Source organism: Diceros bicornis, chromosome 22 (assembly GCF_020826845.1).
Source record: "Diceros bicornis minor isolate mBicDic1 chromosome 22, mDicBic1.mat.cur, whole genome shotgun sequence".
NCBI lineage: Eukaryota > Metazoa > Chordata > Mammalia > Perissodactyla > Rhinocerotidae > Diceros > Diceros bicornis.
The window spans coordinates 52402225-52424954 of NC_080761.1; the positions used below are offsets into that span (position 1 = coordinate 52402225).

General features: G+C 38.0%; 1 long non-coding RNA gene across 1 annotated transcript in view; it reads right to left on the reverse strand.

Moving 5' to 3' along the window:
* Nucleotides 1–2509: 2509 nt before the first annotated feature.
* Nucleotides 2510–22730, reverse strand: part of LOC131420153 (uncharacterized) — a 35588-nt gene continuing 15367 nt past the window's right edge. The window contains exon 3 of the long non-coding RNA XR_009223492.1: nucleotides 2510–2650. This is a non-coding gene — a long non-coding RNA (uncharacterized LOC131420153). The remainder of the gene's footprint in view (nucleotides 2651–22730) is intronic.

Sequence of the window (22730 nt, forward strand, 5' to 3'; positions counted from 1 at the left end):
TGTATTACAACTATGAAACCGCTGCTGACAGCAAGCAATCACTACTTTGGGTGCAAGCAACACTACTCCTATCATTAACGAGTTCATTCTCCAATGTACAAGTCAGAACAGACGTGTTAATTCTCCAAGGACACCTCCTACAATGATAGGAACTGATAGATGAGTTTACCCCTTCTGTGGCTAAAATGATAGAATTGTGATTGCCATTACTAAAATGAAACATTGTTATTTACCCAGTGTAGGACATGTTTCTCATCTCCATCTGAATTACTGATTTTCAAAGAGAGGTCTTCCATCTGACACTAGACTGTGTTGGGAATCCTTAAAACTGAAACCAAGCAATGCCTTTGTTATAAATTTGACTTAGGAGCTTCTTAAAGCAAAGAGATGTTTATACACAGGCTTTTCCACTTACCATAATTTCAAATTGCAATCCCCTGGCTCTGGAGTAATGCCCAATATCTCTCCTCAGCTACAACCTCACTTCTCCTTCAAGGGAATCCTCTATAATCCATAGTAACCTAGTTTTCCCGTTTCTCCACTCGCGGGTTGTCCCAAAATCTTAGTGCATTGATATATGTTCGAAATTTTCCATTAAAAACATATAAATATATAAAAAGTTGGGTAAAGTTATATTATTTATAAAGCAGACTTGAGAATATAAAAGGTGCCTCACAGTCCCCATGAGAGAAAACCCTTAATGTTTCTATCATAAAATTGCACACATGTAGCCTGTAAAAATGTTGTTCTTTTTAGACAAATTTTTTACCTGCTCAAGCAGATTATTTAAATGGAAATTACTTCAGGTTTTAGTTTGTGAAAAGAAATTCTTTTCACCAAAGATTATTTGTGTTATCACATATATGATTATGAAGGATGTTTATTTAGTCTCAATATTTTTATTTTCGTAATATTTCATTAAATTGGGTGTCATAAAGCTTGAACCCTCTCTGTCTTTACACTCTCATTATCTTGTCACTATAAATCTTCTTAAAGAATTTCATTTTTATACTTACAATAAAAAGCAATGCAAATCGTAAAATGAAATATCTATCTTGGTGAGCTGGAGGAAAATGGCTAGTAATTTGCTTGGTAAGTGAAGCAAAGTATTAAATGATTTATTATCAGATTTTATATTGTATTGAGAATCTGGGACATAAATCTTAGTAAATTTGAATAATAATTGTAGACAAATCACTTTCTATGACTTCTTGATCATAGTAAAGGAGCCATGATTAGCTGTCAATGATTCAAGAATGGTATCTATTTGTCACTTTTGACATGCCAGGGCTGGTATGTTAGGACATAATAAGCTTCCCTAACTATTTTGAATGTCTGTATTAGGCAGGGGAGAAAGTGGAGGAAAAAAGCCAATCATTAGTAAGAACAGTAGAGAGAAGTTTGAAGGACTTCAAAAAAAATACAATGGAGGGTAACGCACTGTCTTAAGAGTACAAGCCAAATGTATTTGTGTGTGTGTGCATAGTACTAATGTGAAATTCCACAGGCCTTAGATGAAGAAAACTACAAAAACTACTCTGAAGTATGAATTAGATGTACGTACAAGGAGAAGAAAGACCTTGTTCATGGAGGAGAAAATTAAATATTGTAAAGATGCCCATTTATCTCAAAATAACTTAAAAGTTTAATCTGAAACACAGTAAACTTTTAAGCAGATATTTTTAAGTTAAAAAAATTATTTTAATATACTTTGGGGAAAATAAGCATTTTGGATTAGCTAAAATAATTTTGAAAACAATTGAGTTTCCCTGTCAGGTAATGAATATACAGTAAAGCTATAGTTTAGTCTGGAAACAAGAACAAGGAAACAGATCAACTGAGCAGAGTAAAAGAACCCCAATCTATTACACCAGAATCTATCCATATCTATATCTTATATTTATATAATCACTTGATATTAATTTTATGTAGAAAGGAGGAGGGAACATCATGCCAAATATTTAGAAAATAGTATTCTTCAATAAGTACAGTATGGTTAGCTCTATAAAAGGAAAAAATATTTGGATCTTCATTAAAGAGTTATCCGTGGGAAAATAAACCATAAGAATAGTGGAAGACTGGCTGGAAGGGAACTAATTTCTAAATTTAAATACAATGGAAGAATTATGAAAAATGGTTAATATGAATATTACAATTTTCAGCATATCAAAAACACCCCAAGAAGACTAAGGAGAAAGGGAGAAAACATCTGTAGAGTAATAAGTGTCATTACTCTAATGTAGAAAATGCTTATATAAATTAGCCAAAGAATATGGCTAAAACTCCAATAGACAAATTGTCAAAGTAATTGAAAAAATGAACTACAACATTAGAAAAATTCATGGCTAAGAAATATGTTTAATTTGTAATAATTTAAAAACCTAATTAAAATAGCAATGGCAAGCCCTATTTTAAGGAAACGTTCTATTGCACAGGTGAAAGAAGATAGAAAAATCTGTATTTGTAACGAGGGCTCCAGGGAAATCCACGCGCCCGGTGATGCAGCACGTGGAAATCCTGGAGCACATCCACACACTTACCTCATTTAGATGCTGTTACACCTGCTACAACTCTCCATATCCTCCGCATCATTCACTGATTTAGCAAATATTAGTGAGTGCTTATTACATTCCAGGTACTGTTCTGCATACTGGAAAAGTAGCAAACAAAATACAGATGGATCCCTTCACAGAAGCATAATGGAGCGGAGTGGACTAGAAGAAATGGAGGGGTTATGGGAATGTTCACTGAGAAAATGACTTTTGAAGAAAAACTAAAAGGAGGTGAGGGGCTAATCCATGTGGAGATAACTCAGGGAAGAGATCCCAGAAAATACCAATGCCCTGAGACCATCACAATTTTTCAGAAAGCTTTCCACGTGATTCTAACGTGCAGCCCGGATTAAGAGCCAGTCGTGTAACGTTTTCAAGAGAATGGCCTTAGTCACTAGCACAAACTGAAAGCTCTTGGAAAGAAATGCAAAGAAGTAGATGCAAAGAAATTTTGTCTGAATCTTTCCCCAACCCAAGCAGAATCAGGACTGATTTTATTTTTCAAATGGCTACGCTGAACACCCAGTGTTACATCCTTTGACATTTCTGCCAGGTCCCATTCAAGATATTTTCAAAATGGAGGGGAAATGAAGTCAGTTTTTATTTAACATAAGGTTTAGAAAACTTCGGCCAGAACATCTACCAAGGGAAAATCAAGATAACATGGCCTTGGTCCTAAAGAAAGGAATTATTCTATAAATAAATTTTTATTATCATATACAAATCTAATGCATAGTCATATTTAATGCTAATATTTAGAATTTGTATCAATGGATGGGCATATCCTCCGACCTACTGTAAATAGACAGCAAGTAAATGTGCAGACAGAAAGAAAAGTGAGTCATTAATGACAATTGTCTCCTTTGCTACAATTGAATGGGCTCTTAACGAACTGCTCTACATAGGATATAAGTTTCAGAAACCTCTTCGAAGACCTAAGCTATCAGCAAGAACTAGACATTCCTCTTTCTTTGGATCTGGACCACAGGTCAGGAGTAAGGCAGGACAGATTTTAATAGAGCCTTCAACTAAAGCCTTTCCTCTAGCTCGGTCCCCATCCTAAGCAAAATAATGGTGATCCTTTGTTAATAGTCCATTTCACTGCCTAACTAGGAAGGTCACATGTAAAAATACTCCTATCTCCACACTCTTTCAACTGCATGTGTATTACATTAATTCCATTTATTTAAATCCATAATATATGTCAAAGATCATACAGCTTTATATCTGCCTTGCAGTTCAGCCATAAAATAAATTACTGAAAGGTCAGTCTGGTACTAGGTTTCATTAATTTAATTATGAATTGCTTTTCCATTTACTATTGAGTGACTAAAATAATGCAACATTGGATGATGTTTTATAATAATGGAATGCGTTATTAAAGCCATAATTCCATAAAACATGTTTATTCTACCATTCTCATTCTGGCCAGCTTCATTTTACTGCAAAGTGATGAAAATAACAATAATACCTGGCATAACTTTCATGACCCTCCAAATATCAGAAGGTACACAAAACACAAGGAAGGGGGAAACTTTTTATTACCTTGAAAATCCAGTTAGTTAAACTAACTTATTTAAATCTCAAGTCAAAAGTTTTACTGTTTTTCCGAATGATCTGACTACAATATCTACCTAGCCCAAAGACCCTACATGACGCAAGCTCCCCACTGTAGCTGTTCTCCTTAGAAATATGAGTATAAATGAGTGGGCAAATAATAAAAATACCTATGGAATTCATAGCCTTTTATTACTCAACTGTATTGTTTCTATTTTTTGTGAGTTCTTTGTGGTTCTTTCATCTCCTTGTTCAAAATGTAAGACTGAAAAGTGATTTAGGCTTTCTCACAGTCAAGCTGTTTTCCAGTTTAGAAAGACGTTTTGGGGAAGATTCTCTGTTCCTCTTTACCACAAATCTCCTCAAAAGAGGAGCATGTATCTGCTCTCTTCAATTCCTCTTGTTTCATCCTCTCTTGAGCACTCGCCAATCAGTCCAATACCCCATAACTCCCTAAAACCCCTCTTTTCAAGGTCATTAGTAAGGTCTCTGTTGTTAATCTAGTGGCCAAGTCTCAGTGCTCATCTTACGTGAGGCTCAACAGCATTTAGAAGACCTCTGATCCTCCCCTCCATGACACATATCTTAGGAGACTCGCAGGACTCATCAGTGTCCTCTGAGGAGCTGTGATGTGGAGATGCTGCAGACGGGTCCTAATGAAGGTGGAGATGCTCGTGGAAGGGCACAGGCAGACACTACACAGACCCAGCATGTCCCGAGGCTCCACTGTTGGATCTCGGGATTTTTACAGAATCTATAAACAAATGGAATGGATTTCTCTGAAACCCTTAGTCATCCTTCTTAAACATTCTTTTTTTTTTTTTTTGTGAGGAAGATCAGCCCTGAGCTAACATCTGTGCTAATCCTCCTCGTTTTTGCTGAGTAAGACCGGCTCTGAGCTAACATCTATTGCCAATCCTCCTCCTTTTTTTTCCCCCCCAAAGCCCCAGTAGATAGTTGTATGTCATAGTTGCACATCCTTCTAGTTGCTGTATGTGGGACGCGGCCTCAGCATGGCCAGACAAGCGGTGCCTCAGTGCGCGCCCAGAATCAGAACCCAGGCCGCCAGCAGCGGAGCGCGCACACCTAACTGCTAAGCCACGGGGCCGGCCCCCCTTCTTAAGAGCAGCATTCCAAAATCAAACTGTTTATGAGCTCCTAGATAATCACTTTTGCCCAAAATTGTGCAAACAAGATCCAGAGAGGAACCCAGAGTGAAGGGGGTAAATAAAAAAAAATGAACACAGTATGAGTGGCCTTGCACACCATCATGAGGAGAGTATTCCAGTAACTGAGGGGTGTGAGTGACTTAACTCCTTGAAACTCAGATGCTCAAAGAGGAAAACATGTTGTGTTCTCTTTAAAAATAAAGTGTTGGGAGTTTCAGAGACAAGAATGAAAACCACCAACTAAAGGAGTCAGAAAAGTCAGTGGAAGAGGTCACACTTCGTCAAGGCATTACCTTCATTCATGCCCTGGAAGGTTCTAAAGTGTAGAGGAGAGGGGCTACCAGAAGAAGATGTTGAAGATACAGAGAAAAATAAAGACAAAACCCAGACAAGTAGAATGATAGAGAAACAATGAAAATTTTGGTTAGCCTGGGTCAAATGGCCCATGGAAGTAATTATTTTATGTAGCAGTCTCCTAACTCGTGCTGCTCCTTCCATGTCCTATCATTTCTAATCATTCCTATGCACCACTACAAGAAAAAGTATCCCAAATGCTGCTTTTACTATGCGTCCTCTCAAAACCCTATATTTACTTTCCATGGCTTATGCAATGAAATGCAAATATGCCGACACAATATCCAGGATACTCTATAGCCCCATTTTCCCTTATTTATTATTGCAGGATATATACCCTGAACATCCCCTACATGGCTACATTATGGTAAACAATGTGTAAGGCACAGAAGATGGATCAACCATGGACCTTGCTGGGAAGACAGCACTTCCATTATCCCACTCACATGAGCCTGAAGCTAAAGTAAAATATAAGGCAGATTTTGATTAAATGCCAATTATTGGGACTGTCAAGATTTACTATAGAAATTAAGCAAATGGAAAATCAGTATATGTTCAAGAAGGAAAGTGAAATTTCCTGAGGAAATAATTCAGTTTAACTCCATCATTTATAGTTAATAACAATCATGATGGTTTTCCTGAAGCCCAATGATGAAGTCAAGTGTTTCCCTCTGCTTATGAACAAATGAATAATGTTTCTTAGAATTTGACTTGGTTTACTGCATAAAGAAGACAATAAAATATGGGGTTCTAATTTCTAGCTATAATAAATTCTCAGGACCTCGGAGAATCCAACTAATTGTTGACTATTATTTAATTTCTGGAAGTCATTATGGAGGGCATAATGATTTTTGTCTACCTAGTAAGTTTTAGTATCATATTAAATCAAAAATTTATATTCAACAGCACGATTCTTGAAAAAATCATTGCTTAAAGATAAGAGTATGCTTGGGCCGGCCCCGTGGCTTAGCAGTTAAGTGCGTGCGCTCCGCTGCTGGCGGCCCGGGTTCGGAACCCCGGGTGCGCACCAACACACCGCTTCTCCGGCCATGCTGAGGCCGCGTCCCACGTGCAGCAACTAGAAGGATGTGCAGCTATAACATACAACTATCTACTGGGGCTTTGGGGGAAAAAAATAAATAAATAAAAAATTAAAAAAAAAAGAGAGATAAGAGTATGCTTAACTACAGAACAAATTTTAAAAGTACCATATTTTCTCCTTGTTGATCTAAGTATGAACATGCATAATATTTTGGGAATTGCCATGGGTATTTCTTTAATTCTATGTGGAAAGTCTTCCTTACACAATATAAAACATGGATAATTGACTTTGCACTGATGGTTTGAATCCATGTTTTTAACCTACCGACATCCCAAATTTCTACAGTAATGACCAAAGCAACATTCAAAGAAAGGTGAGAAAATCTTTCAGTGCTGAAAACTGGGAAGGTGCTATAAGTCCACGGTCTAGCCTTTGGGAAGAGAAAATATGTGCACAGGGAATCAAGACCAATTCCCCCAAAACTTAGAAACTCAAAGACGCGGGAGCAGAGAGCAGATCCCAAGCCTTTGAGTAGTGAAGAGGCTGCTGGCTTCAAAGTAGCTCTTACTCCCAGCTGACTCTTAGAGGGATCGATATGCTGATTAAAAAGGGAAGTGTGTAGTGACAACAAGCTCATAATAGATAAGTGCCAGATGGAGAAGGCGGAGAGGACTGCAGCTAACTGTGGACTTTCTAAATACATAGAAATATAAATTTCTTAGGTAGAGGGATGTTTTTCCATGTGATGTGATTGCTCCTTCTATACTTAATGCAGGCCCCTGAATCTTCATGCTAACAACCTAAAGACTATTCCCTCATCTTTCTCCAAACTCACATGCACAGACGCAATATTTATTTTACAAATATTAAGCGATTACATATAAAACCCAGTAGATCTTGATTCTCTCAATCAAGTAGAATTTAAGAATTCAAGCTAAGGCAGATACAACCAGAATCCCACTAATGGTTTCTTCTTTTCTGAATTATTCACAAAGAGGACATATTTATAACCCAGTTTGACATGTCAAAGCTTTTTTGAATAGCAAGACAATGTTAGCTCTTGTCAATTGAATCACTGCATGGGCAAAAATGTATGTATGTCCCACTGCAGGATTATTTAAAACCCTGCAATTAAAACACTAGATTAATTGATAATATCATTCACTTGGCAACTCTAAGTATATACTTACCCTTATTCAAAATGTTTTGGCGTGTGCTCTAGGTATGTTCAAGCTCATTGAGGATTAGGAGTAATTTTTACAATTTCCTCTGTTTCTTTATCTGTAGAATCCAAATTTCCTAAAATGAATACTTAACAATTTAGATCATTTAAAAACATACATAGATGTGTAAATATCAGAAGGAAGCCAGCTACATGCAAAACTATGTTTAACCATATACTGCCACCTTGAAAGTGAGAATCAAATTTGGAAGATTTGCATTAATGGACTTCAAGACATGATAAAGTAACACTAATTGAGATAGTGTGGTATTGGCATAAGTATAGACCAACAGAAAAATGGAGCATGATAGAGAGTCCAAAAACAGGCAAAAAGTTATATAAATAACTGCTTTTCAACAAAAGCAACAAAACAATTGAATGGGAAAAGAAAAATCTTTACCACAATGGTGACGAACAACTGAATATCCATGTGCAAAAGACTAATCTTAACCTTAACCTCATAGGATACATAATAATTACTCCAAGAAGGATCATAGACCTGAATGCAAGAGCTGAAACTCTGAGGCTTTTAGAAGAAATCATAGAAGAATATCTTCGTGACCTTAGGAAGGAAAAGATTTCTTTGACAGGATACAAAAAGCAAAAACTTAAAAATGGTAATATTTTCATCAAAGTTAAAAACATCTGCTCATCAAAAAACACTATTTGTAAATGAAAGACAAGGCACAGATTCGGAGAAAATGCTAGTGAAACAGAAATCTGACAAAAGACTTCTCTCCTGAAGGTATAAATAACTCCTACAAATAAGTAAGGCCAAGAACCCCATTTTAAAAATGAGCAAAACACTAAACCAAGAGTTCACATGCAGAGATATCCGAATAGTCAATTAGCGAATGAAAAAGTGCTCAAAATAATTGGTCATGAGGGAAATGCAAACTAAAACCACGACTTGGGCCAGACCCTGTGGCCCAGTGATTAAGTTGGGCACACTCCACTTTGGTGGCCCAGGTTAGGTTCCCGAGTGTGGACCTACACCACTCGTCAGTGGCCATGCTGTGGTGGCGGCTGACATACAAAATAGAGGAAGATTCGCCACAGATGTTAGCTCAGGGCAAATCTTCCTCAGCAAAAAAAAAAAAAAAAACCCATGACAAGATACCACTACACACGCACTAGAATGGCTAAAATTAAATACACTGACTGCACTAAATATTGGTAAGGATGCATAGCCAGCAGAAGGCTCATACATTTCTGGTGGGAACATAAAATGGTACAACCTCTTTGGGAAATTTCTTATCACATTAAACACATTCCTACCTATTGACTCAGCAATTCTACTCCCAGGCCTACAAATAAGAGAAATGAAAACATATACCCATGAGAAGATTTATACAAGAATGTTTATAGCAGATTTATTCATAATACCCCAAACTAGAAATAACTCAAATGTCCATCAGCAGAAGAGTAAATAAACCAATAGTGGTAAATTCTTACCGTAGGACACTACTCAACTCTAAAAAGGAACAAACCATTAATACACGCAACAACATGGATGAATCTCATAGACATTAGGCTATGTGAAAGAAGCCAGTGCAAATTGTATGATTAAATTCATCTGAAGTTCTAGAACAGGCAGAATTAATCTTTGGTGGGGTTGGGGGCAGTTGACTGACTGGGAAGGAACATAAGGAAATTTTGTAAGATAATGGACATATTTTATATCTTTATATGGTGTGGGTTACATTTGTGCATTTCAATGTATGCAAATTTTACCTAAAAAAACTATAAAAAATAATCCACTGGAGATGAGGGTAGAGACACAATAAGAAGGACAAAAAATTAGATAATTGTTTAAGTTAGGTGGTAGGTACATTATGCTGTTAGCTTTGTATATGTTTAAATTTTTCTAATATAAAATGTAAGGGGAAAAAAGTCTTGGAAGTTTTCTTACACAGAGAATTATATTTACAAAATGAATCCTCTAACCTAATTAAGTATAATGCCTGGTACTATTCACCCATTGTAAAAGAACACTATGTTTGAAAAATTTTAAATAATTCTCCACTTTCCAAAACTTCACATGCCATGTTTTAACTGCAGAAAAAAATCCATAAAAAATTAACACATAGAGAAACAGTGCACATTAGATTATTTCCTGACACTGTGAGTGTCACTTACAACAGTGTAACATATACATTTCAGATACTGCTGAAAAACTAGTTTTGTGGCATAGATTATTATATTAAAGAAAAGAAAATCACAAGAGAAGATGTTTTAATTTTTACAGATCAAAATGGGAAATAGAATTAGGAAGAGAGCTGTGTTTCTGAAAAGGGTATATGGTATTAGTCAAACTCTTTTTTCAAATTATACTGGAAATATTTTTGGTATTCATGTCTTCTTCAAAGTTTTCGAAATAAACAATAAACAGATGCTAATTATAAATATATAAGTTTAATTGAAAGGAATACTTTTGTCTTTCCTACATTTTTGGAGATTTTCTCTTCCCCTATCAGAATCAACCAGAGAGTTTTCAAGTTCTCTTAACCTAATTCTTTTTTATTTTTGATTCTCTTTCTCATCAATATTTCTCCCACACATGCTATTATATTGATTTCTAGCCTCTCAGTTGCTAGTTTATTATAATTTGTGCCCTTTCTTTTTATAATGTTTTATTTTTTAGCAAGCTTTATAACCTACTATAATTGCTTCTTTGACAGTTTTGTCCAAGGCAAATTACACAATGCATTCCTTTATTCTAGATAATATATAGGCATTCACGTACCAAATTGCCCTATCCACATTTAACCTTCTCTTTCAAACAAGTCATAAATTTCAATTGCATAGTCATAAAAAAATTCATTTTCCTTTATTCTGGGTTAAATAATTGTTTAAAAGCAGATCACATTTACACATGAGTCTCTTGACTACACTCTCTCTGAGTCAGTTGGTAGAAATAATATACTCTACACATCTGGATGTTACGGAGCCAATCACTTTCCTGCCATTCTGAACTGGCTACTTAGTTCATGTTGCTACAACCCACTGTGGGGCAGAAGCCCAATCAAGCCCGTCTTTTAGACCCATAGTAACACCCACACTATCTTCCAGAATAGAAATAGCCAAAAAAGGGTTATTTTTTCCTTGAAGGCTGAAGCATTTTTAGAGACATCACCATCCTACTTCCAAAGCAAAAACAAAATCATGATGTCAATTTGTGATACATAAATCTTGGGCTGATTTTAATGTTTAGTTACCAGCATATAACTCCCAAACATGACCCTTTTTATGACAAAAGAGTGGTTGTTCATAGCTATCTTTAACTCCTTTGTTCTGAATGGTATATGTAGATAGTCGCTAACAATCTCAGAAAAGATTTGGAAGCTCTTAAGGTCCATTTAACATGAGGCCTTTCCATTTATAACTTCCCCCATTTCTCCCAACATGTATTACATTGTGAGAACAAATCTACTTTGTCACCATGGGCATATTTGGAGGAATTATCAACCAGAGCACAGCTCATGAATTTAAATGTTGACTCTGGACCTAAATCACACAGCACACATGCATGAAATTTAAACAAAGTCTTTGGAAATTTCAACATGTTGATCTAACTATGCACAGTAAATTCATTGTTTTCTGATAGCTCCTGAAGGTCCACTCCTACAGACTGTGCACCCGGTCTTGGCAGCACTCGCTACCCAAATCAGGTCACCATGAACATACGGCAAGATGTTTACTTCTGGCCATTCGGATATTTATCTTGCTGTCTAAATGTTGCTCACATGGAGGCTTTCATTATTGGGATACATTTTAGTCACTAGGCCATTCATTTTATAGGCAACACTGAAGCATTTATATGTTAGTTTTAACTTAAAAACTAAAGTGACAAAGAGCCTAAGTCCACTAATTCATTCTATCCTTTGGTTCTTATTCCAGAGATTTTAAAGCTATAGGCACCATAATATAAAAAATATCCATATATCGAGCCAGCTCTGATGGCCTAGTGGTTAAAGTTTGGTGCCCTCTGCTTCGGCAGCCTGGGTTCGGTCCCCGCTGCAGAACCACACCATTCATCTGTCAGTAGCCATGTTGTGGTGGCGGCTCGCAGAGAAGAACCAGAAGGATTTACAACTAGAATATACAACTATGTACTAGGGCTTTGGGGAGGAAAACAAAGAGAGGAAGATTGTCAACAGCTGTTAGCTCAGGGTGAATCTTTCCCGGCAAAAAAAAAGAAAAATCCATATACTGACTCATAATACAAGTAAGGAAAATTGATCTTACTCTTTCAGCTTTATTATTTTTCCTCAATTTATCCCCAAGTACAAAAGTCAGGTTCCAGTTCAAGGTGGTGATGTAAGAGGATCCTAAACTCACCTCCTCCCACAAACACGTGGAATCTGCAGCTACATACAGAACAACTTTTCCCTGAAAAAAAACCTAAAAACTGTCTGAGCCACTCAACCAGGGAAGGCCCTTGTGCAGCAGGTAGGAGAGCCTGGGTCACCGTCTTGCCAGAAACCCACCCCTACCCATGACCCGCAGTCGGGAGGGAACTCAAAACAGAGCTTCTCCCTGAGGAGAGAAGGGTTTGAACCCCACATCAGGCACTCTAACTTTTAAGGCTTACGCCTGAGAGACAGCCCCCAAAACATCTAGCTTTGGAAACCAACGGGGCTCGCACCCAGGAGACGCACAGGCTAAAATGACCTGAGAAAGGCTTTTAAGTGGCTCTCTTGAGCTCAGACTTAGGAGGCCCGGGGCCCAGCAGGGAAGCCGCCGCCGGAGGGAGGCGGGCTCTGCGTGGGACAGGCTCCTTTGCTCGTCTTGGAGCACGGGACAGGCCTCTGAGTTGACGCACTTTGGGGGCCCGCTGGGGTGCTCTCCAGGACGAGACTAGCGGGCTCCATGTTCAGCTCTCCCTTTGCCTCACTCCAGCCGGGGGACGCCGGCTTTTTTTAAACCCTAAGCACAAAAGTCATATAGTAATCTAGTAACATAAAGCCTTCATTATGAAAATTAACTATCATTTCCCTCCCCTTACCTCTCCTCCTCCACTCCTAATTCTAACACCAGAGGCGATGACTTTAAATCTTGGCGATGTTTAGCCTTAAAGGTGGTTTTCTTCCTGTTGCACGATAAGATATATTCGCAGCTCTTTCTCCATGTATCAAATTTAGATACCTACTCTCCATTTTTGCTGCTATTTCTATGAAGATTTAGCTGATCTATAAAATGTCTCACTTCCCCTATTTCTTCTTTGTATAATTAATAATTATTTTTGATTCCTCTACTGAACTACCCTGAAATTTCTAACAGTATAGCTAAACCTCCGCTTATATTGCATCCACTTCAAAAAAAAAAAAATCCCTTGATTCCTTGTTTGGTCATGACAGGAAGAAACCACCTTAAAAACTAAAAATAGTAAGTTCTTACTCCTTTTCATTACATTTTCTTTATATTCCATGGGTAGAACACAATGTATTCTTGAACTTTTGTGAGGTATTAATTACAAGTGTGTGGGGAGAGAAGGGGACTGTCCTTGGGAGAGTTGATTTATCTTATTTTTCCAGTACTTTGAAGACTTTCCTCAAAGGTCCAATGAACACTTACAGTCTCTCCGTAGTGTAAAGTAAGGGGAAAGAAAAGTTGGTTAGCATGTCTATGTCCATGGACATTTGTTAGCAATAGGCTCATTCTAGTGTGACTGGTCAACAAGTGGGCAGCTTGCTGGGGAACCCCTTCTAGGGTAAACATATATGGTCAATAGAATAATGGTCCCCCAAGGATGTCCACATCCTAATCCCCAGAACCCGTGAATATGTTAGGTTACTTGGCAAATGGAAATTAAGGTTGCAGATGGTGTTAAGGTTGCTAATTAGCTAGCATTAAGATGAGGAAATTGTCCTGAATTATTCTGGTGGACCCAGTGTAATCACAAGGGTTCTTAAAAGTGGAAAAGAGAATTGGAGGGGAAAACCAGAGGGTGACAGCATGAGAAGGACTCTGCCCAACATCACCGGCTTTAAAGGTGGAGGAAGGGGCCCAGGAGCTAGGGAAAGTGGGCAGCCTCTATAAGCTGGAAAATATAAGGAACTGGATTCTCCCCAACAGCCTCCAGAAAGGAAACAGTTCTGCTGACATCTTGATTTTGGCCCGCTGATACCTATGTTGGATTTCTAACCTACAGAACTGTAAAATAATAAGTTTGTGTTATTTGAAATCACCAAGTTTGTGGTAATTTGATACCACAATTTGGTATCAAATGGCAATAGAAAACGAATACGGATTTTGGTACTGAAAGTGCAGTGCTACTGTAACAAACACCTAAAAATTTGGAAGTGGCTTTAGAATTGGGTAGTAGGCAGAGCCTGGAAGAATTCTGAGGAGCATGATAGCAAAAGCCTAGAGTAACTTGAACAGATTATTAGTAGAAATATGAATAATAATGATTCTGTCCATAAAGACTCAGAAGGAAGTTAGGAGCATGGTAGAGAAAACACAGATCACTTTAGAGAATACCTAAATCATAAAGAGACTGCTGGTAGAAATATTATAGACATTAAAGGTGCTGCTGGTGAGACCTTAGAAGGAAATGAGCAACATATTACTGGAAAATGTTCAGCTCTTTTATTATTCCTTCTCATGAGCAGAATTTCATTCTATGGGTAGAATACGATGTATTCCTGAATTTTTGTAGGCTATTAATTAAAAGGCAGTGAGGGAGGAGGAGAGGTTGTTTGTTTAATTCTGCTTCCTCCAGCATCCCTTTTCTGTTTATTTATCTTGTTCTTTTATTACTTTGCAGACTTTCCTCAAAAGTGTGGGAAAGGGAATCCTTGTTAGATCGTGACAGAGAGCTTAGCAGAATCGCGTCCTGCAGTTATACAGAAATCACAACTTGTGAGAAACTTGGATGTTTAGTTGAGGAGATTCCCAAGCAAAGTGCTGCCAGTGTGACTAGGTTTCTTTTTGCTGTTCATCATGAAATGTGAGAGGAGAGAGAGAAATTCAGGGAAGAACTCTTAAACAAAAAGGAACCAGGACTTGACACTTTGGGAGATTCTTAGCCTATTCAGAATACAAAAGATGCTGAAATTAAGAGATCACTCTCAGGAAAGCGTGCTCTAGAGGAAAACTGAAGGTGTCGCTGAGTACCTTCACTAATAACAGAAAAATCAATAGGTCAGAGTATTCCCACACTCAAAAGATTCAGCATGCAACTCATAGCTCCCCTCAGCCAGCTAAGCAGAAGCCAGGAACAGAGATGGGAATATCCAGGGAAGATCTGTGGAGGAGGAGCCTGTGCCTAGTGAAGGGAATCCCAAGACATACATGAGATACCTCCGAGGCTTCTGAGAATGTTAGCCAGCAGAGCACTGCCAGCTTGGAATGAAGAGGACAGAGAGAGGATAAAATGAAAGAAGGCTGTCTTTTTATTATTATAAATACAATGCAAATTGTCCTGAAACTTATTTATTCATTGACCTATGTCTTCAGATCGAGGTTCAGTATTTTTGGCAAGACTGTTTCATAGGTGGTTTTGTATGTTTCCGTCATAAGGTACATTTTCCATATTTCTTTTTTGTGTGTGATGGCATGAGCAATTGATGATTATTGCCTAGATCTATTAATTCATTAGGAGTTGCAGAGCAGTATGATATTCTGAGTCTATCATTTCTTTTTCATTTACTAGTTTTATTACTTACTGCTGCTAAAATGTAATTTTCAAAAATGTAAAATCATGACTGTCATGCAAATTTAACATAAACACATATCTAGGATTTTATTCAACTCAATTAATGAAAAACAGTAAAAGCTATAAAGAGTGGTTCAAAGTACATTTTGAGACGATAGGAATTTATTATCAATTTAATAAAGGAATGTCAGAGTCAGTTTGCTAGATTATATACCAAACTGATTGGTATCTTACTTTTGGGGTTATCTGTTCCACTGGACAGGAACTATTCACTTATCTACTAGACAAAAATCTACAGGATAACTTGTAACTTCACTAAGCCTGGAAGCTTTAATCAATAGTCTTCACATTGCCTAGCTTCATTTATCTATTTAAAGGCAAACTTCCCCTCATCATCTTTGGTCCCTGAGAGGTAGAGTCCACATAGGAGAGGCAGGGTAAATCCTGGGTTCTTTTCCTCTATCCATCTGCATTCAAAACAATGAGCTTTTTAAAAAAGATATCATTACAACCTTATGGATTTTAACATATTTGATGTGTTTCAGCCCATTCTAATTATTATCCATATTTGTTTAACCTTCTACTTTCTTAAATAAATAGATGCATACTAAACGTATTTTTGAAAGAGATTAAGAAAGAAAAAGCTAGTAAAAGATTAATGTAAAAAGAACCGATGCGAATTTTGCTGGTAAGAGAAATCTTCTAAATCTTTAGTGAGCTTGTGAGAACCATAATTCTATGGAGAATTATGGTTCTCCATAGAACACAGCAGAGATAATTTTACAAGGGGGATAATCAGAAAACCTCAGGTCTTTTCTCAAATTTCACAGTAAAATTAAACACAATCAAAGTGTTGTCCTAGAAAATTAGCATCTTTAACACTTGAAATGAACAGAATGAAAACTTTCACATAGGACTGTGAATATCAATTTTTTGATTAATCACCTTGGCACTTGTGTGCAAATGATTAAAACTAGAATGATGCGGTAAATATGAATTTCCTTTTATGCATTACATGATCCCTGTTAGCTTGATAACTCAAGTCCCTTGGGAAGAGACTTCACTAATCTAGCATTGAATTAGGTTTTGAAGCCAATCTTTTACACAGCAATAGCTCATTTTGCAAAATAATTTAATTACAGAAATGTGACACACATGAGCATTTTTGTAACGATTAATGAATAACTTCATAAAGATTGCCAATGAGCTGAAAAATTTATGTATCAATTAAAACTCAAGAAAATAAGTTAGTTGAATACTTTTCCTTAATCACTAAATTAATCACAAGTTATTTTAAAATAAATATTTTTAACGACATGGAGAGTTAAGAATTTTAAAGCCATGAATAACAGTCTACAGCTGTGATCCTTACCTGAAATTCTTCTCTAAATTAATTGCAATAGCTGTAAATCTGTTTCTGACACTCATGTGGGCTGAAGTTGCCTTTCTTGCTCCTCACTCTTCAAGAGGTTTGGGATAAGCTGGCAGGCAGCACCCATCCCCTTTATACCATTAAATTCATGAGTTTTTCCTGGAGGCATCATTGTGTTGATTTCTTTCGCCTGTTTTTTGCCAGATGCAGAAATTTCTACTTCTTTGGGGTAAATAAGTTTTAACTTTCCTTCCTGACACTTGAATTCTTGGGGGAAACAGTGTGGATGGACACTGTATAGGAGGCTGTCAAGCTGTGAAGATGCAAATGTGTCTAAATACAAGCTGTCTTGTGGGATTGTCACAGTGAGTCTCAGGTGACTGAGGACAGCTGAAATACGTGTAACTGAAATGCCATTATTATTTGTGGGACATACTGTTTTTTTTTTACTGAGGAATATTCTCCCTGAGCTAACATCCATGCCAACCTTCCTCTATTTTTCACTATGTTGGCCGCCAGCATAGCATGGCTGCTGACAGAGCAGTGTAGTCCATGCCTGGGAACAGAACCCGGGCCACTGAAGCGGACCGCACTGAACTTAATCACTAGGCCACTGGGGCTGGTCCTGGGACATACTTTTAATATACCTCTTTGAGATATCTTTAATTCATGTATCAAAAAGATATGTGTATCAATATATATATGTATATTTTAAAATGTAATAATTTACACTGAAATCTAGCATTAGTTTCTCAGAACCTTTCAGAGCAGCCTATTCATTCTCACTGTATAGTTTCTTCACTTGGATTCCAGAATGTCACAATCTTTTGGAGTGCCTTTTACCTCTTATGTAATTCCTTCTGACTATCCTGTTCAGATTTCTCATTTACTTCATCTCTAAATATCAGGCTGCTCTGGGACTGTCTTTGCATCTGGTTCTCTTATCTGGTTCTCTGTCTAGACTCAATCCTACAGTAGTGATCTTATCCTATATCAAGGCATAAAAACCATCTCTACATAGGTAACTTCCAATTTTATATCTCTAGCTCAGCTTTCTCCCCTGAACTTCAAGACTATATCCGAATGACAACTGTATTATTCAAGGTTCTCAGGCCGAAAATCTAGGCATCACCTAGATGTTTTTACACCTCACCCCACATTGCATTCATCAATAAATCCAATAGGTTCTGATTTCAAAGCATGTCTGTAATTGAAACACTTCTCACCACCTCCACTGCTGTCACTGTGGATCAAGCCACCATCATCTCTCCCTAGAAGATAGCATGGCCTCCTATTGGTGCATCAGGCAATTCCAGGCAGAAAACAGATGGCAAATATGAATAATTAAGAAGGATTTAATAATGGAACTATTTACAAAGGTGTGAGCAGAGATTGGAAAATCGACCAGCAGGAAGACATTACCCCCCTTAGGCCCAAGGAGTTGTCACAGGAAACCAGAGAAGTGGCTGAATTCCTGTGGCAGAAACTGTGGCCCCCATGGATGGACACAGACAACCAAGGGGGACCTGAAACAGAATGAGAAGAGGGTAGTAAAGATATAATTTACTCTCCTTCCGATGCCCCCTGGGAGTCTCTCTCATAAGTTGAACCCAATGCAAGCCAGAGTCAGAGAAGCCAATCAGTAGTTAACATATTTCATGCGGGTCACGCTGTGGGGATGGAGCAGGAGGAGGAAGATGAAGAGTGGCCTCCACGCTGCTCGCCCTTGCCCCTGCGCTTGCTCTTTTATTAAAATCTGTTCTTAACCGCACAGCCACAGTAGTTTTGTTGAAACATGAGACAGACCATGTCTGATGACTGTCCAAAGGCTCCCAACGATTTTCTGTCTCTATCACCGTAAAAGTCTGAGTCCTTAAAATGGTCTACGAGGCCCCACATCCAAAGCCCCTCCCACTTGGATGGCCTCATCGCCTATTGTTCTCTTCTCCAGTGCAGTTTTCCTGAGCTATGCCACTCTCCTTGTGGTTTCTTGAACATTCTAGGCACACGCCTGCTTCAGAGCCTTACAGTTTTCTTCCTTCTGCTTGAACTCTCTTCCTCAATTTTCCGTGTGATTCACTTTAGGTTTTACTTGAATGTCACGTCTCTGCAAGGCCCTTCCCAGCCATCTGTCCAATGTTACACCTGCCCTCACATCAAGTACTGACGCGGTTTTCTACACAGAAAAAGTCTATTTTTCTATTCTGTTTCTATCTTCCATTATATTTTATATGATATGTAACTTAAATACCTAATATATTTCGTTTAAAGTTCTATTGGATATTTAGTTTACATATCTAATACACCTAGGTTAATGTAAGCTCTATGAGGATGGGGACTGTTTTGCTCTCTGCTTCCCTGATGTTTCCCACTGCCTAGATCAGTGCGGACACAAAGGAGATGCTCAATAAATATCTGTTTAATGAATAAAACCATAAAAAGGATATAACATCTTCTTAAGTTAAATGTTTTAAATCCTGTGAATGCTGCAGGTTGTTCCATTTTCAATTGGTTTCTCCCCTGCACTTAAACAATCCATGCATCCTTCCCTCTACCTCACTGTTTGTGATTGCCAGGTAAGGCAGCACATGTAATATTGCAGCAATCTGCTAATAAGAGTCAGATATTTAAGCACGAAGTAGCAAGAGAAGGAATGATTGCCCTCACGGTACAATTTCAATTAGTAGTAGTGAGATTTGTAATATCCTCAGGAAGAGCAGGCCCTCAGCTATTTAAATGCAGCGTGTACAGCTCACAGTAACTGCAGGAGAGCATATCTGATGTGGGTGGTGATATAAAGGAGAATTAATGGGGAAAAATGTGTTCCCACACTTCAAACATCATCATATGCTTTGGGGACTTACACTCTATCAGCAGCACAGTCAAAAACAAGCTACAACGACCGGCAGGCTGTTCTGTCTCTATTTAGCAAACCAATTTGCCCCCTCTTTGGAAGATGATCATGGTATTTCTTTATCTTCAAAGTGCTGTATTATAAATGCCACTTAAATAAGTTAAAGTTACTTCAGTTTAGAAATATAAGTAAGAGTGATGATGACCTAAACATGGTATTTAGGCTGAAGTATAATCCGTTCTGCTTTGCTTTCCCCATCAGCACGATATTAAAAACCATCTAAAGAGAGATTAGATTAGATATCCTCAAATAATATCAGAGTGGAAGAGTAAAATGTTTCAGCATATAATAGCTCATTTTGAAAATGTACCTTGGTTTGAAAATATAATTGCAACTAAAAGGAAAATGTGCTTAAATTAGATGTTGAAAGTAAATGCAGGTTTAAATACATTTGCTAATTACTCCAACAAAAGTATAATTGAAAGGAGACTACCAATCTACAGAAAAAGGTACATGATTTAGTATTACTTTATCAAGTAATCAAACACAGGCTCCTAAAAGTCGTAGGGTTTATATTTATTCTCGTTTCAAATAAATTCCTTTTTAGTTATTGATTTAATATCTCCTCTCCTCCTGTTTATCAGTGTCATCCATCGCTTTGATCTCTAAATAGAACTCCTTAAGCCCTGAAAATGGAGAAATAGAAAACACTCTGTAGGGGCCAGCCCGGTGGCGCAAGCAGTTAAGTGCGTGCGCTCTGCTGGGGTGGCCCGGGGTTCGCCGGTTCGGATCTGGGCGCGCACCAACGCACCGCTTGGCAAGCCATCCTGCTGCGGCATCCCATATAAAGTGGAGGAAGATGGGCACGGATGTTAGCGCAGGGCCAGTCTTCCTCAGCAAAAAAAGAGGAGGATTGGCAGATGTTAGCTCAGGGCTGATCTCCTCACAAAAAAAAAAAAGAAAGAAAGAAAACACTCTGTACATTGCTGAATTGCCGAAGGGAAATATTCTAAAAATAAAAACCCTAAATGAATCTGCCATCTGATAGAAAATACCCAGGCCCTAGTTAAGGTCAAATTACCTATTTGAATATGTGCACTAATTAATGAGAAGCACTGAAGCTAAAGAACTTGTCAGTCTTTTCAAGGTCTCACACACACACACATACACACACACATACACACAGACACACATACAAGAATATATTAGAGAAAATAAAACTTCAGATCCCCATGAGAATTAAAATCACAATATTACTACGAAAATATTTGTTTTGGTGACCAAAGCATCCAAGTTTTCTTAGCTAGAATAAATTCAAGATGTATTAACTTGAATCTGATAAGAAAAAACTGAATAAAGAATATCTCTTTAGAGTCCAAATGTTCATTGGCACTCAACCCAGCTTAACATTACCTTGATTGTCCTTCTCATTTCCTGGGGTAGCTATTCAGTAATTAAAACTCTCAGTCCTCCCCGCCTTCACCTTGCTAATGCTCAGCAGAGAAAAAACAATGTCATTTCAAAAAGCTTCCCAACCTTCTTCCTTTTTGACTACTAACTTATATGGCTCTTGACTCCACTTTTAAGTGTTCAAATGCAGCAATTTTAGCCCAGGGATGCCTGTTCTGTACCCCAGTTCTACCACTTAGCTGCGCTCCCCAGTTTCCGAATCTGGCGGATGAGAGCTGTTGTCAGGTTTCAATGACGGGACACGTGTCCTGAGTCTGACACATAGTTAGTGCTCAATCAATTCAAAGATTTGGCTTGTGAAAGAAGAATCATGTGAATCTTAGGTCTTACCCAGCAACCAGCTTCACTAGGGATTAGTGAAGTGGACACGGGACAGACAGCATGCACTCGTCTCTGGAGGACCTCGAGCTTGCAGCTGTAGCTTCTCCAAAGTTCCTTTTTCCACACTGGGCATGTTCTGGTTTCAGAGTAACAGTTCAGCACAACATATGTATGTAGTCGAGTCAGCTCAGAGAAAGCCGTTTAGTTTGGGGGTTTTTTAGCATTTGTACATGGCCCATCCCTCAGATGACTTCCCTGCTCCAGTCAGCTCAGTCCCGAAATAATGTGCTGCTACCAGTGCATGGCACCAGCTGCCCTCCTAGCATGGGGGCTTCCAGTTCTTCCTGGTGTCACCAGTCACTTGGGACGCTTTTCCTACCTGAGTCCCCACTCTCAATACCCATGCCTGATGGCAGATCTCTCTGTTCATTGCCACTTGCCCCAAGGGAGAGAGGATTGAAGGAGATTTTAACCCATCTGGATGTTTCTACAGCAACACAGCAGCCAACTACCCTGTCAGTGGCCCAAAGGCACCTGTGCCAGGTTTATGCACTTCCACATCTGGAGCACTTTGGGACTCCTGTCACATTCTGAACCAGCCCTCACCTTGCCACATCTGGACAGCTGTTTCCCACTTCAGACAACTTCACATGTGTTTCACATTGCAGAAATTCCTCATACCTTTATAACAACCAAAGACAATCTTATTTTTTCAGTTTGGTCATTGATTTATAGATATAGATGCATATGTATAGGAGAGAGAGAAAGAGGAACATATGGACATATATCTGTATCTAAATATTTGCATTTCTTAGGATTTTGGTAGCTGACAGAAAGACCATACCATGCAATATTTGAACCTACTTGGCTTGAACAAGATGCCAAGCCTATAAAAAGATCTCATATATACCTATGGAAATGAAAAACTGTAAAATGAATAAAACAATTTTAAATGTAACTCAATTAATAAAACAAAAGATTTTTAAAGATGGTTTAAAATATGGATTTTATTTTAATTTCAGAAGAATGTTAAAAACAACCAAAGCTCCTCCATCTCTAGAGTACAATCAGAGTTCTTTGTCCAAGCACAATAGACTGTAAAGTGCCATGATAACACAAACAACGTTTTAAAAACAATGTATTGCAATAGAGAA